Source organism: Panthera pardus, unplaced genomic scaffold (assembly GCF_024362965.1).
Source record: "Panthera pardus isolate Hobbes unplaced genomic scaffold, ASM2436296v1 HiC_scaffold_6, whole genome shotgun sequence".
NCBI classification, from domain to species: domain Eukaryota; kingdom Metazoa; phylum Chordata; class Mammalia; order Carnivora; family Felidae; genus Panthera; species Panthera pardus.
In genome coordinates, this window is record NW_026526991.1 from 101,547,349 (window position 1) to 101,563,739 (window position 16,391).

Consider the following 16,391-nt stretch of genomic DNA (forward strand, 5'->3'; position numbering starts at 1 on the left):
TGATTTTTTCACACAGCAAAACACATAGCCCCTGAGGCTTTGTCATATATTTATTTGTTAGTCTTCATGGTCACCCTTTCCCTGGGTGGGTCTGTAGCACAGTCATGCACTTTCTGGGATCCCTTGATCCTGACCTCCCCATACGTGGTCTTTTTTGACCCTCCCACCACCTTTCACCTTCCCCCCACAGCCTCACCCCAACATCCTGGGCCCCATCTTTAATGCTGGAAGGTCTGGTCTCAGCTTTTTCTAATCTGGTCACTGCTTGTGGGAGGCCACTGGAGAGATGTCAGGCTGCATGATCCAAGGAGGGGTCTCGTCTTCCTGAGAAGTTGGGTGTCCAGGCCCTCTCTGTCCAGCCGCTACCAGAAATGTATGTGTAGGTCTCCTTGTTTGGACAACTGTGCCAGCCTTTTCCCTGCCAGGGAAAACCAGAACAAAAGGAAGTGCAGTTAGGGATATGAGGGTGATCTGCATGAGGAATGGCACCAGGAAACCTGGGAACAAGCTCCAGCATTTCCTTGGCTCCTCTGACATGTGCATCGTGGTCCCTCAGCTAGCCTCTCTTTCTGGGCTCTCTGGTTCACTCGAACCATACCTCCCACCCCACGAGGGTTCCTGCAACCCATCAGCCACTGCTGAGCACACTCGACCTGAATCTACTCCTGCAAAAGTTGTCTTTAGATGCTCAGTCACTAATTCTCTACCTTTAATGGCTCAAACGTCCTCCAGGAAATCAAGTCCAAGCAATGTGCTCACCCCCTAAGGCCCTGTAAAGTGAAGCCTCATACAATCTACTCAGCTGGGCTCCCTTCTCTCTAATGCCCTGCACCATCCATCTTGGTCCCAGGGGCTCATCTCGGACCCTAAGCATACATAACCAGACACATCATTCCCTCTGTGAAAGAGGTCTGTCCCTGGTCTGGCTACTCCCTTGCGCCACTCAGGGGGTTCTCTTGTTCCCCACCCGCCCCCCTGACATTCCTCAGCCTTACCTTCCCTGTAGGCCCAGCCCAGACCCACTCACTACCTTCATGAGCCTCTCTGGCCATCCCAAGACAATTGATCTCTCTCTTCCCTGATTTCCTGCTGCCTTTATGGGCTGTCCTACACTGTATCACATGTAATGTTTTCTATTGGAAAGTATGTGATAGCTGGGGCACATAGTCCTATGTTCAAGGTCAGCCTCTACCATGCCCTGGGCAAAGAACACTAGACCCCGTGCTTACCCTCCTGATGCCGTGTGTATGTGTCTATGACCACAAGACACTTCAAGAGCAGGCCAGATTTGGCTAAACACAAATAAACCAACAATTTATTGCAACTTCTGTCTCTGCGAGGATGGCCATGAAGAGGTGTATTCCAAGCCTCTTAGGGCTACCACAGGGACCAGATGTTAGCGAAACCACTTTGGAAAAGGTAAGCCTTAACTAAAATGCCAGTAAATATTATTGGGCCTGTGTAGTAGCCTCCTCCTACTTGATATTTGTAATTTTAATTATTTGGGAACAAACTCAGAGGTTCATAACATGGAGTTACTGTAATTTTAGTAAAGCACAAATGTGACCCAAAAGCATACTGCAAGCCTGGTGTTCTGGGCACAGCAACTCACCTCATGGCTGTCACCAACCACTGGCGTTGGCCTCACAAGACCTGCACCCACATGCTTTCCAGTGAGGGCGTCTATATGATAACCTCTGACAAGGGGTTGAAAACCTTTGTTCTTTGTGATGTTCCAGTGGTCATCAAGTGAAAGATAACACTTTAGCAAATGGTAAAAATATGGGTTTTTGAGAGAGAGAGAGAGAGAGAGAGAGAGAGACAGAGAGACAGAGAGAGAGAGAGAGACAAAGGACTAACAGGGGAGGGGCAGAGAGGGAGAGAGGCACAGAATGTGAAGTAAGATCCAGGATCTGAGCTGTCAGCACAGAGGCCGACACGGGGCTCGAACCCACAAACCGTGATATCATGACCTAAGCTGAAGTTGAACACTTAACCCACTGAGCCCACCCAGGCACCCCAGAAAACTTCTTTTTTTAAAGTTTATTTATTTTTAAGTAATCTCCCACATTCAATGTGGGGCTTAAACTCATGACTCCGAGATCAAGAGTCACATGTTCCACCAGCTGAGCCAGCCAAGTGCTCCAAGAACAGAAAATTTTTGCTCTTCTCACACACTCATGATTGGGAAGAAGCCTATACAAGCACTTCTGCATTCAAATTTGGTGTTGTATCAACTTCCAAATGCCAAGGATATGTGTTAGGCTCACCTCTCTTGATATGACTGTAAATTATACACTGTGGTCTTTATCCCAAGGCTGCCCTTCACCTACAGCTCTTCACTTGTTCTCGGGGAATTCACAATTTTCACATTAGCCCAAAGAATGCATATTGAGAAATCATCTGACCTAGAGTTAAAAATGGCAGATCAAAAACATGGGATTTTTTGTTGTTGTTCGAAACCTACTAAAATAATTGTGAAGGAAACTGAGGCTTGATGGGGGGTGGGAGGGAGGGCAGGGTGGGAGGGAGGGCAGGGTGGGTGATGGGTATTGAGGAGGGCACCTTTTGGGATGAGCACTGGGTGTTGTATGGAAACCAATTTGACAGTAAATTTCATATATTAAAAAATAAAAAATAAAATAAAATAAAATAAAATAATTGTGAAGGAAATTTTTACTTTTTTTAAATTTTTATTTTTTTAATGTTTATTTCTACTTATTTTGAGAGAGACAGAGAGCAGGGGAGGGTCAGAGAGAGAAGGAGAATACCCCAAGCAAGCTCCATGGTGTCAGTGTAGAGCCTGACACAGGGCTTGAGCTCAAAAGAACCATAGGATAATGACCTGAGCTGAAATCAAGTCAGATGCTTAACCAGCTGAGCCACCCAGGTGCTCATGTTATGATAGGAAAAGATAGAATTCAGTAGGCGGAGAGGGAAAGATTAGGACCTGAGGTCCCTGGCTGGGAAAAAACACATAGTGTCTGACCCACAGCAAACCCCCTCAGGTTCCTCTTAAAAATGTAACAGACATCACCCGCTCCCCCTCAGGTTTCCCTCAGGAATTTGACAAAAGACCTAACTAACAATAAGTAGTAGACCACAAAACATATGACCCATAAGGAATGATATGGCCATAGACCACCCCTCATACGATGGACTTGAGCCAATCAGGAAATGGACAACCCAACACCTAGAGCTATCCAGCCAATAAGGGTAGGACCTGAGAAGGAACAAGGGGGGAGGGATGGGAGGGCTGACCAGAACCTTTACGAGGACTCTTGTTTATAGCTGTGGGCATTCACTTTCAAATATCCCCTCCTGCGAAGAATGCTTTCATACTATTCTTGCTTTCTGACCTTAGACTCTAATAAAATTTTCCTGCTGCTCATTTTGTGTCCACCTCTTCATTCTTGGAAGTAAAATAACGAATCCTGGGTATTGAGGTAAAAAAAAAAATCCTGCAACACTGTGAGGGGAATTTTTAAACAGGGCAGTAAAGTTACAAAGACAAATAAGTCAGGATAGGGGATCAAATATATGTAAGAGCTAATCTGTAGATGACAGGAAGCCAGTGGAGGAATAGCACTGGGCTTAGGAGAGGGGCAAATTTGAAACCTGAGTGCCTACAGATGAGGGTCAGTGAGATGTGCAGGTTTGCTCCCAGGGAACCCATGGAGGCTCGGGACCTGGTGGCACCCTACACCTCAGAAACAGGGTCAAGGGGGAGAGCTAAACATTGGCTACAGTTAAACATACCCTTCCAGGTCTCTTCCCCAGTCCCACAGAGCCATTTACCCACCTGCTACCCCATCAAAGAGAAGTTTGAGGAGAAACTAAACCTGAAAGGCCTGGGTTCAAGGTCATTTTACCAAGTAAGGCAGAAAGCACATACTGAAAGTAGGGGGGTTACATGTGACATGAGTGTCTACATGTGAAGTGTGAACAGTTTGCCACCTCCTCTGCTTTGCTGCCAGATATTCAGGCCAACAACTGGAGAATTTCTTCCTATTTCTGTGTATAGACATGGATACCAAGAAATCCTCAAAAAGATGGCGTGGTCCCAGCTGCATCATTTCCCTGCCATGAACTCACCACTTAACAAGCCCCACAGACACTGAGCCTCTGAAGCCCCTTCACACCTCATTTTTTAAAATACACAGATATCATTAAATCACAAACATCAGAGGAAAGTCTTGAACAGGCCAAAACAGACAAATTCAGAGGAACAGAACATGCCAGAAAAAAAAAAAAAAAAACTTCAAAAATATTGGAAATCCTCAGATAAATACTTTATCCATGAAGCAAGAATAGTCGGCTATAAAGAAGGAAGCATCCAAGAAGAAAATAATTCCAGGAAATGTGAAGTATAATAGCTGTTTAAAAAAATCAACTTAATTTAAAGACCTAACTGGCTTTGTTAACTGATTCATGAATCAGGCATCATCCCATCTAGCAAGTAAAGGGAAGCTCTGAGTAGTATAAAATGGAAGGCTTTTTTAAAGTTTATTTATTTATTTTGAGAGACAGGGACACAGAGAGAGAGAGAGAGAATGGGGAGGGGCAAAGACAGAGGGAGAGGCTCTGCACTGTGGGCACGGAGCCCCACGCAGGGCTCAAACTCACAAACCATGACATCAGGACCTGAACTCAAGAGTTGCAGGCTTAAGGACTGAGCCACCCAGGTGCCCCCAAAATGGCAGATTTTTATAGGAAAGGGTGGGCAAGAAAGTTATTAAGGAAGAAAGAAAGAAAGAAAGAAAGAAAGAAAGAAAGAAAGAAAGAAAAGAAGAAAAGAAAAGAAAAGAAAAGAAAAGAAAAGAAAAGAAAAGAAGAAAGGAAAGGAAAGGAAAGAAAAAGATTGTTTTCAAAAGAAAAGAAAAGGATTGTTTCAGGCAATGTCCCTTTCCCCTAGGGGCCCTTATCATGAAGATTACCTTATCTTCCTTTGAAGATAGGAGAGCCCAGCTGACAGATTGATTGCCTGGTTGGTGAGGACCAGAAAATTCCAGATTAATTGGCTTAAAATTCCACTCTTGGAGAGGTTGTCCCAAGGGCAAGTGACTCCATCTCTAGTCTGATTTTCTTTTTAATAGAGCCAAAATAAAACTGAAATAGGTCTAGAAGATAAATTAAAGGAAATCTCCCAAAAAGTATAAAGAAAAAGAGTAAAGTAAATGTGATACTGTCATTCATAAGAAATACAAATTTTGGTCTTTGTTGATGGTTCCTGGACCACAGCTGGTAAATCCCATGTAATTTCCTAAATGATTAGAATAATAGGGGCATCTATTGTTATATTTGGTTTTGCCCTCAGTTTCTGAAATAGCTTCAGAACCACAAAGGTCAAATGGGTATCCTTTAGAAGCGCCTTTGAAGCACACTTGAGTTTACATGACTGCAGCAACTTTTGAAGAGTCCCTAAGGATGGGGGCTGGTTGCCAGGGGAACCAACCAGAATTAGAGGGTTAGAACTTTCCATCCCACCTCCCCCTCCCTCTATACCACCCACAGACCTCCTGGGAGAAGGGAGGGCTGGAGGTTAAATGGATCACCAATGGCCAATGTTATACCCCATCACTGCTTATGTACTGAAGCCCCAGAAAACCCCAAAAGGACATAGTTCAGAGAACCTCCAGCTTGGTGAACACATAGAGGTGTTAGAAGAAAGGCGCCTGCAGAGAGGACATGGAGGTTCTTTCCCCAATCTTGCCCTATGTATCTCTTCCATCTGACTGTCCTGAGTTATATCCTTTTACAATAAGTTGATAATCTAGTAAGTAAATGGTTTTCCTGAGTTCTGTGAGCTGCTCTAACAAATTAATTGAACCAGAAAGGGGGATACTCTCTAATTTATAGCCAGTCTTTAGAAGCACAAGTATCACCCTGGACTTTCTACTGATGTCTAAAATGGGGAAGAGGGCAGTCCTGTGGGACTGAACTTTAACCTGTGGAATCTGATACTGTCTCCAAGTAGAGAGTGTCATAATTGAGTTGCATTACAGGACATCTAGATGGTGACCATAGAATCTGAGAACTGCTTGGATTGGGAAACCTTACACACACATTTTGTGGCCAGTAGTGTTGTGAGTGTAGTATAAAATTAAAGGAAACACATAGGAGTGGTTGTCCTTAGAGTAAAGAAATTTAAGAACCAGTCAGGAGATCCAAAGTCAGTTAATAGGAGTTCTGGAAAAAGAGAACAGACAAAACCAGAATGGAAGAAAATCATCAAAGACAGAGTTTGAAAATGTTCAAAAATTGAAAAACAGGCATTTCCAGGCCAAGAAAGTCCACTGAAAATCCATGAAAATGGATAAAAATATACCTACATCAAGGCACGGCACATGAAATTTAGGAACTGGGACAGCATCAGATTGTACCAAATCTAGAAGCTAGAAGACAATGGAGATGATTTGCAGCCTAAAATACTATACCTATGCAATCAGGAGACTACCATAGCAGAGGCATGAAGTGAATCCCTGGGTGAAAATGAGGGGGTGTCATGGGACAGAAGGCATGCAACAGACCTACACCAGACAGGAGCAGGAGGGTGGAAAGGCCCCAGGCAGTCCAGACAAAGGTGAAAGCCTGGTGTCTCTGCAGATAAATAGGAGGATATCTACATAGCTGGTGGGAAGTTTGCTGAGCCCCACTCTCCTTTAAAAATAAATGTTTATTTATTTTTGAGACAGAGAGAGACAGAGCACAAATGGGGGAGGGGCAGAGAGAGGAGGAGACAGAATCTGAAGCAGGCTCCAGGCTCCGAGGTGTCAGCACAGAGCCCAACGTGGGGCTCGAACTCATGGACCGTGAGATCATGACCTGAGCCGACTGAGCCACTCAGGTGCCCCTACCCACTCTCCTTTTAGACATCAGATTGTGACAGGTGTACAGAAAATTAAGCAATAAAAAAGATATTTAGTAGCTCTGTAGGAAAACAAAAAGCACAAGAATGGAGATGTAGTTACATTGCAGCACACTACTTGGCTCAAGGAGAAATAATATTACAGTCATAATAAAGTAAAGGAGTATATTGAGCAAATAAACATTATGCCACTTATCCCACAGAGGGCTGAGAAGTTGTGTGTCTACCTTGTGCAGAGTAATGGAGATCGTGTAAGAAAGAAAAATCCTTATCATCCGTAAAAGCAAGTCAAATTTTCCAAGACTCAAAAAATAAGGGGAGAGTGGCCTGGATGGCTCAGCCAGCTGAGCCTCCTACTCTTGATTTTGGCTCAGGTCATGATCCCAGGGTCATGGGATCAAGCCCCATGTCAGGCTCTGCACTGGGTGTGAAGCCTGCCCAAGATTTTCTCTCTCTCTCTCTGCCCCTCTCCCTGTGCGCTCTCTCTCTCTCTCTCTCTCAAATTAAAAAAAAAAAATGGTGTGTGAAGTGGAATGTAAGTGCATTATTGAGAAATACAGTCTAGAAATGCAAATCTAAAATAAAGAGCTAAAGAGTTGAAAGAGATTTGCTTCTGTGAAATACAGGATAGGGATGCGGAGGAGTGGGGGCAAAGACTGCTAATTTTGGTTATAAGCCTTTTGAAATAACTTATCTTTTTAAACCTAGACTCATATTTTAACTTAAAGAAAAATAAATAATACACGAAAATTTCCTTAACCTGAAAGACATGAGTCTTCAGATTGAAAAGACCAAGTTCTAAGGTTGTTATATGTAGCAACAAACAAACAAAAACAACAAAAAAGGACACTCGGTTAAATTTGAATTTCAGATAAACAGCGAGTAATCTTTTACAAAAAGTATGTGCCCAAATATTTCAAAAAGTACTTACTTTATCTGAAATTCAAACGTAATGGGGTCTTCTATTTTATTAAGTAGCCTGAGGCCTGATACATGCATACCAAGGTACACAGCGTATCACTAAAAAACACTGGGGATAAAGAGAACATGTTAACAACTTCCAGAGGGAAAAAATGTCACATGCAAATAAATCAGAAAAGCATTGACTTCTCACAGCAAGATTGGAAATTTGTAAACAGTGGAGCAACGCCTTCAAAATTCCAAAGAAAAACAATGTCCATCCTGGAATTTTATATCCATACAATCATTAACCAAGTCTAAGAACTGAATGAAGGCATTTTCAGGCATGCAAATTTTCACATACCCCTGACTTGTTCACTAATGTATCCATGTCTAGAACAGTGATGGGCACATAGCAGGAGCTTTACAAATATTTGTTAAATGAAAAAAAGAATTCAAGATATAGCCGTGTAAGTATTTATTGAGAAAAACAAATGTAAATATGTGAAACAAACTGTTAAAATTCTTGAATGTGGTTGCCTCTCAGGACTCGGATTCATGGTAAAGAGAGAGGCAGGGCTTGCTGGTTTTCCTCAGAAGCCTTATAGCATCATTTGGCTTTTTAAAGCATGTACATGTATTACTTTAATAAAAATTAAAAGGGTTTTTAAGTATGTTCACTGCTTTTACGTCCTACACACATTCCCAAATCATATTTCATATTGATACCAAAAGGAAGCGACTATGGGATTCCCTACCCTTTTGTATTATTAATCTTAGAAGCCATCCTCTTCCTCTCATCCACTTCTTTCTCTCTAACCAATGCCTCTAATCCATCCACATGTCCCAAAGCTCTTACCTCCCTCATGGATCTCCAATGCATTCACCTTCCACCTCCATCTCTATTACCCTAGTGCCATCTTCCACCTGGACATTGCAGAAGTTTAGCAATGGGCCCCTACATCCATCCAGTCCATCCTGCCTATTACACTGTGGCCAGGCTGATATTTTCAAGTACAAATCTGATCACATCACTCCATCACCACCTGCTTTAAACATTCCACAGTGTCCCATTGTTCCTTGGCTAAAGATAAAGCTCTTAACCCCCCACCTTACTTGCTAACCCTTTCCCTTGACACCTCAGTCTCTCATGCTGATCATCTTTTTTCCACAGGACCTTTGCACATGCTGTTAACACTGCCCGGTATGCTGTTTCTAGAACTTTTGCCTATTTAATCTTCTGCTCATCATTCAAATATCAGCGACAATGTCATTAAGTCAAAATCCCCCTATTGTAAGCTCTTATTGCACAGCTACCTGGATAGCTGTACTTGGTAACATTTGTTACAGTTGGAGTTTTATATTTAGGCATACTGGATTAGTATCTTCATCCACTGCACCATCAACACACACACACACACACACACACACACACACACACACAGGCACACGCACACTCACAGGCTCTCCACTAAAGGTGGAAATCCTCTGTTTCACTTATCATTATACATTGCTTACTACATAGTAGAAACTTAATACCAATGTATTGAATCTGTTGAAACACCACCTTTTACTACTGCAACAATCAGTATGTATCACTTGGGTTTGAATAACATTTATTCATCAGTCTCATCTCTGTCCTAAAATTCTAGAACTTGGAGACTGCATGCTATTTATTTATTTATTTGTTAGTTTTTGGAAGGCCTGCTACTCACTCCTCTCTATTTTTCCAATTTCCATCTTCACACATAATTTTTCAAAATGTGTATGTACATAACATATGCAAAGATTATGTTTTATGGGGTTTCTATCCTGGAGAGCTTACATATCAGAAAAGCCTTTACACCTTGCCTTTTAGAGATTATCATCCAGGATACATTTCTAGCACTTCACATATGATCTTTAAATGTGTTATCTTCCCTCACAATTCAATACAGATTCAAAGGGCTGAATTCTAGTAAACATCTGATTAAAGCTAAAGATTCAGCACTTTAGGTAACCCTGATGATTTTTATCTTGTCTCAGCTCAATGAAGTTTAACACCTATGCTTTGTGCTGTAGCCAAATCATTACACATTCTTTACTGTGCAAGAAACATGGGGACATTGGCTAGCTGACGGAGCCATCATGAGAATGACCATTTGTCAGCTAGTACACAAACTTCTAAATCTAGCATAAGACAGGGCATGGGGGGGGAGTGTCTAAACTTAAACAATGTTGAACACCACTTGTTTATAGTTCCTGTGCAAATAGAGACTATCTGATAACCCAATATGATAATCCAATACTAATTTAACACTTTGCTGAGTAAAACAATTTTAAATTAATCCTCTCTCAGGGCATCTGGGTGGCTCAGTCAGTTAAGGGTCTGACTTCAGCTCATGTCATGATCTCGTACTTTGTGGGTTCAAGCCCCATGTCGGGCTCTGTGCTGACAGCTCAGAATCTGGAGCCTACTTCAGATTCTGTGTCTCTCTCTGTTTCTCTGCTCCTTCCCCATTCATGTTCTGTCTCTCAAAAATAAATAAACGTTAAAAAAATTAATAAAAAAATAATCTTTTTTCTTTTGTCTCATTTAGAATTGTATGAGAAACCAAATATTCTTTAAAGTTCCTTGTAGAGAATAGGACTATCAGACTGCCTTCCTTTAAAATAACTTCCCTTCAGACACAAGCTAATATAGTCATGGAGAGTCCTAAATTTCTTATGTCTGAAATTTGATATAATTGAACAATACTAAACTCAAGAATTCCCCATGCAGAGGTGCCTGGGTGGCTCAGTTGTTTAAGCATCCGACTTCAGGTCATGATCTCACAGTTTGTGGGTTCGAGCCCCGTGTTGGGCTCTGTGCTGATAGTGAGCAGTCTGCTTCAAATTCTGTGTCTCCCTCTTTCTCTCTCTTTGCCCCTCCCCAACTTGTGTGCACACAGTTGCGCACGCACATTCTCTCTCCTTCTCTCTCTCAAAAATAAATAAACATTAAAAAAAAAAAAAAAAGAATCCCCCATGCAGGTGTTTTTTTAAAAAATCCCCTCCTTTGCCCCCAAAATCAGTCTCTGGAAATGGTAGCTACTAAGGGTCACTCTCCAAATGGACTGACTTCCCCAAAGCTTGGCCATGTCACATCAGCAGGGGAAAGCTGGGACCAGAATCTGGACAATCTTACTGCTTGCTGGGCCCAGTGTGAACCGCTGACTATCTCAACCTCTTCTCTATATTTGTTGTTTACAGAGTTAGACTCAACAGCTCTTCCCCAAGCACTCTGTCATTTCTCTGAGTGATGTGGAATTTGGCATTTCTTGAAACCTTGAGCTTGCTAAAATTTTTTTGCTCCTCTGGGGTGTATCACCAAAGCCCTGTATATTCCCAGAAAGGTAGAGAAGAGGCATGCAACAAGTTTAGGGCTGTATTTTATGCTTCAGAAAACCACAGTGAAACTATCAAGACACTCGTGGTTTTAGTGTTCACCATTACCTTTAAGAGAACATGTGTACCTTATAATTGCCAACAAAATACTGATTCAACAAGATACCATTTAATACCCATCAAATCGACAGCCCAGCTAGAACATTCACAGTTGGTTGAGTGCCGTAAACACTCTCATACAGATCTAATGATTTCTTCTATCTGTTTCTCTCTTAATTTCTATAACCACCCCTTATCATTTTTCAAGATGGAAATAACTTTTTCTTATTCTAAAAAAATATGCTCTCTTTCACCTTGCTCCAGCAAGAAGGCCCCACAGAAAACTATAAAAGAGATGCTTAAAATCACACATAGCCCTTCTACATAGAAAAAAAAAACAACAAAAAACATTGTTCTTGGAGTGCGACAGTCTTAGCCCAGTTACTTATTCGGTGGCCTCATCTAATAAATGAAAACAATAACTCAAGGTGCCTCACACTGTGAGGATTTAAGATAATATTCGTATAAGGCACAGTCACTCGTAGCTGGTAGCTATGACCGTTGCTTTATTAATATACTTCCAGTATATAAAGAGATAGATAGATGATAGATAGTTAGCTGATAGCTGATAGATAGATAGATAGATAGATAGAGATATGGTGATATGGTGCATATTTTATGTTTCCACAAAATGGCTTTTGAGTGCCCCCAAAAACATTATGTAGAAGATACACTGCTTTGATAAATAAATATTCAATTTATTAAGGCTACAAATATTTCAATAGAGTTCTTCCTTAATCCTTTGAGCTCATATGACAAATTTTGCTCTTTGGTTCATAAGCAGAGGTTGCTTATTTTGTTTGTCAAAAGTCTGAATTGCTCGAGAGTCTTTGAAAGCAGTAATAAGAGGAGGACACCTTGAAGGATATGTGTTATGGACTGAATATCTGTGTCCTCCCAGCACCCATATGCTAAAGCCCTAATGCCTGGTGTAGCTAGCTGTATGTGGAGACGGAGCCTCCCAAGGAAGTAATTAATGTAAATTTAAATGAGGTCTTAGGGGTGGGACCCAGGTCCTGTAGGATTGGTGTCCTAGAAAGAGGAATAGACTCTGACTCCCCCGCCCCCCTCTCTCTTTCTCTGTGAACAGAGGGTCGGTCATATGAGAGCACAGTGTGAAAGCAGTAGTTTGCAAACCAGGAGAGAGATCTCACCATAAAACAAACTTGCTGGCACTTGATCATGGACTTCTACTCTCCAGAAGTGTAAGAAAATGAATTTCTGTTGTTTAAGCCACATAGCATGTGATATGTCATTACAGCAGCCCTAGCAGCTAATTCAATATGGGAAGCAGAGATTCCTGCGTTACAAGGGGCGGGGGGGGGGGGGGGGGGAGGAGGTCAGAGGTCAACAATAAGAAAAAGAGCAAGGATTCACATCCTACTAGATGGTTGTATCCTGGGAGGTGGCCAGACCTTGAAGGGAATGACTGCTAAGCACATCAAGGTGTCCAGACCTGTGGCACAGGGTTCTCTGCCTGCTCATGGAGCTCCAGAGCCCCTGCTGGATTTGTGAACAGAGATTTATACCCAGTTTTAGAGTTGTCAGATTGAGCAAGTAAAAATATAGGATCAAAAGTTAAATTTGAATTTCAGATGATTTTTCAACATTTGGGACATTCTTCTTTTCTTTTTCCTCTTTGATTTTTTTCTTTTTAAGCTAAAAAAGAAATAAGCAAACCAAAACCAAAACCAAAAACAAACAAAAAACGACCAGCTTACCCATTTGGGACATTCTTATATAAAAAATTATCCACTGTTTCTCTAGAATTCAAATTAATTGAATACCCTGTGTTTTATCTGGCAACCCTACCCAGCACAGGCATGATCTTCTGGCTGGCATTTTAATAATTCATATGGAGACGCCTGGGTGACTTAGTTGGTCAAGCTTCCGACTTCGGCTCAGTTCATGATCTCACAGTTTGTGGGTTCGAGCCCCACATTGGGCTCTACATTGACATCTCAGAGCCTGCTTGGGATTCTTTGTCTCCCTCTCTCTCTGCCTCTCCCCTGCTTGTGCTCTGTATCAAAATTATTACAAAAATAAATAAACATTAAAAAAATTCAGGGGCAACTGGATGACCTACTTGGTTAAGCGTCCGACACTTAGTTTCAGCTCATTTCATGATCTCACAGTTCATGAGTTCAGGCCCCACGTTGGGCTCTGCACTGACAGTGCGGAGCCTGCTTAGGATTTTCTCTCTCTCTCTGCCCCTCCCCTACTCATCCTGTCTCTGTCTTTCTCAAATCATTAGATAATAAATATACATGTACAAGTAAGGATATTTCACCAGCGTATTGCTTATAATCATAAAAAATGGAATTAATGTAAGAGCGGTTGAATAGTCCTGGTACTTTTGTTCAAATATATGCAGCTTTAAAGTTGTCATTTTTAAAATCTATATTTATTAGTATGAAAAGATGTCCACAATGTATTGTTAAATTTAAAAGGGTAATAGGGGCTCCTGGGTGGCTCAGTCTGTTAAGCATCCGACTTCGGCTCAGGTCATGATCTCGTGGTCCATGAGTCTGAGCCCCGCCTTGGGCTCTGTGTTGACAGCCTGGAGGCTGCTTCGGATTCTGTGTCTCCCTCTCTTTCTCTGCCCCCCCTGCTGGTTCTCTCTCTTTCTCTCTCTCTCTCTCTCAAAAATAAATAAACATTAAAAAAATTAAAAGTGAATAAAGTAATTTTAAGTTTGATTTTATTTTTTACTAATTTTAACAAGACACCATCCCTCACACACATACGTAAAAACATCTGGAATAATTATACCAAAATATTGACAGGAGTTATCTCTGGATTGTGGGGTTACTGGTGATTTTTACTTTGCTCTACATCCTTTTATGCATGTATTATCTTAATAATCAGAATAAAACAATTCTATTACAATTTTGAAAAAAGTATTTGTAACCTTTCACACCCAGCACAGCCCAACACAGGGCCTGAACTCATGACCCTAAGATCAAGACCCTGAGCCGAGATGGAGAGTCAGATGCTTAACCGACTGAATTACTCAGGTACCCCATGTACTCGTAATTTTTTAAAGAGAAGTATGCAGGGGTGCCTGGATGGCTCAGTTGGTTAAGCATCTGACTTCGGAACAATGTCAGGATCTCACAGTTCCTGAGTTTGAGCCTCATGTCAGGCTCTGTGCTGACAGCTCAGAGCCTGGAGCTGCTTCAGATTCTGTGTCTCCCTCTCTCTATGCCCCTCCCCCCTCATGCTCTCTCTCTCTCTTTCTCTCTCTCTCAAAACTAAATAAACATTTAAAAATTTTTAAAAGGAACAAATAAGTAAAAGAGAAGTATGCAAAAGCATTGATAACTCCATAATCTGACAATTTGAAGCAAGGAATTTATGTGTGGATTCAGGAATTCCTTACCTAAAGTCATGGATACATTCCTTATCATATTTCAGTGTCAATTTACCTCAATTATGACATCTTTATCGTGTAATAGAGCCACAGAAACACTTGGATGTGGTAGACATTTGCTATTTTGGTTCCTTTTGTTTGGGGTTGGGGGAGTGATTTTTTTTCACTACCCAGCATCCATTTTATCCCTTCTTCTTGTTACAGAGTACCACTTTTCCTTCAGACAATCTCCAGACCTCATGCTCAGTCCACATGCTTTGGGTAACTCCAACCTTGGCTCCAAGGGTGTGCATGTGACCCAAATAAGTCCAATCAGAGCATGCCAGTCCCCTGACCTAATAATTCACCCCAATAAGATAAGGAGGTAGAATTTCGACCAGTGAAAATCAGATCATGGATTTTGTCAGGCTGAAAGAAATACTCTTTCTACTAGACTGAAACCCAGGAGGATATGTGCCTGGAGTTACTAGCCATCTTACTGCCATCCGAAACCAAACATGGACAGCAAAATTACAGTGAGAAAGATGAACAAAAATTTACGTCCTGGATCATACGGAAACTAAAACTCAATATTATTATTTTTTAAAACAAAATTCTTCAGAAGAATTTTATCATTTTCAAGTAACATAGTATGGACCCTAGAATTATTGTGAATTTTCCCAGCAAAGGTGCTGGCTAATTCAACTGATATGAGAATGAAATTAATTGAATGTACTGGCACTAGTTATAAACACTGCTTACAGGTCTGAGTAGAATTTCATTGGTATAAATACCCTAAGGAGAAGAGTTGCCAGGCATCCTGTATATACAGGATATGTCCCATATTTAATGATTTTTGTCCTGCTTCCTCTATTGGCTTTTCTCCCCCTAAATGCCCTATGTTCAGCATTTTTCAATAAATTAAGCTGTTGGGAGTTTTATCAAATTTATCTAGGCATGGGCATTTTTATTTGCTAAATTTGGTGGCCTTACTGAGGAGTCATTTAACTCCTCCACCCTTCCATGTTTCACCCTGCTTTACAGTAGTTTTGCCAACTGAAGCCCAATTCTAGCTGACGTTATAGGAGTTAATAAAATTTTATTTTTCGATTAAGAAGATTTGAGCCAGATTTCCAGTCTCTTATAACCAAAAGAATGCTAACTGAACCCAATTAATTGTAGAACCACCAACACCTAAGCTCTATGGCCTAATTATAGTAATAGCTACATTTTACATTCATCACTAAGTGTGTTCAGGACATTTTAATTTTTTTATGTTTGTTTATTTATTTATTTATTTATTTATTTATTTATTTATTTTGAGAGAGAGAGAGAGAGAGAGAGAGAGAGAGAGGCAGAGAAAGAGGGAGACACAGAATCCAGAGCAGGTTCCAGGCTCTGAGCTGTTAACACAGAGCCCGATGCGGGGTTCAAATTCACAAACAGTGAGATCATGACCTGAGCCGAAGTTGTATGCTTAACCCACTGAGCCACCCCAGCACCCCAGGACATTTTCAATATGGTATCTTGGGGTGCCTGAGTGGCTCAGTCGGTTGGGCATCCGACTTTGGCTCAGGTCATGATCTCACAGCTCATGAGTTCAAGCCCTGCATCAGGCTCTGTGCTGACAGCTCGGAGCCTGGAGCCTGCTTCAGATTGTGTCTCTCCCTATCTCTGCCCCTCCCCCGCTCAAGCTCTGTCTCTGTCTCTCTCAAAAGTAAATATTTAAAAAATTTAAAAAATAAAATAAAATAAATATGGTATCTCATGAATAAACCCACCCATCCTTTGAGATAGACATTATTT

At 41.4% G+C, this 16,391-nt stretch overlaps 1 protein-coding gene across 5 annotated transcripts in view; it reads right to left on the reverse strand.

The window, feature by feature from the left end:
- Positions 1–37: 37 nt before the first annotated feature.
- The window catches only part of KCNA6 (potassium voltage-gated channel subfamily A member 6), a 45,383-nt gene continuing 29,029 nt past the window's right edge, over positions 38–16,391 (reverse strand). For 3 of the 5 annotated variants that reach the window (XM_053894736.1, XM_053894733.1, XM_019464774.2), the window contains one exon: positions 38–418. The gene's annotated coding sequence lies outside the window, so the exon portion shown is untranslated. Of the gene's footprint in view, positions 419–1,818; positions 2,409–4,937; positions 4,985–16,391 lie in introns of those variants that run through there. The other 2 variants (XM_053894734.1, XM_053894735.1) reach the window with 2 other exon arrangements.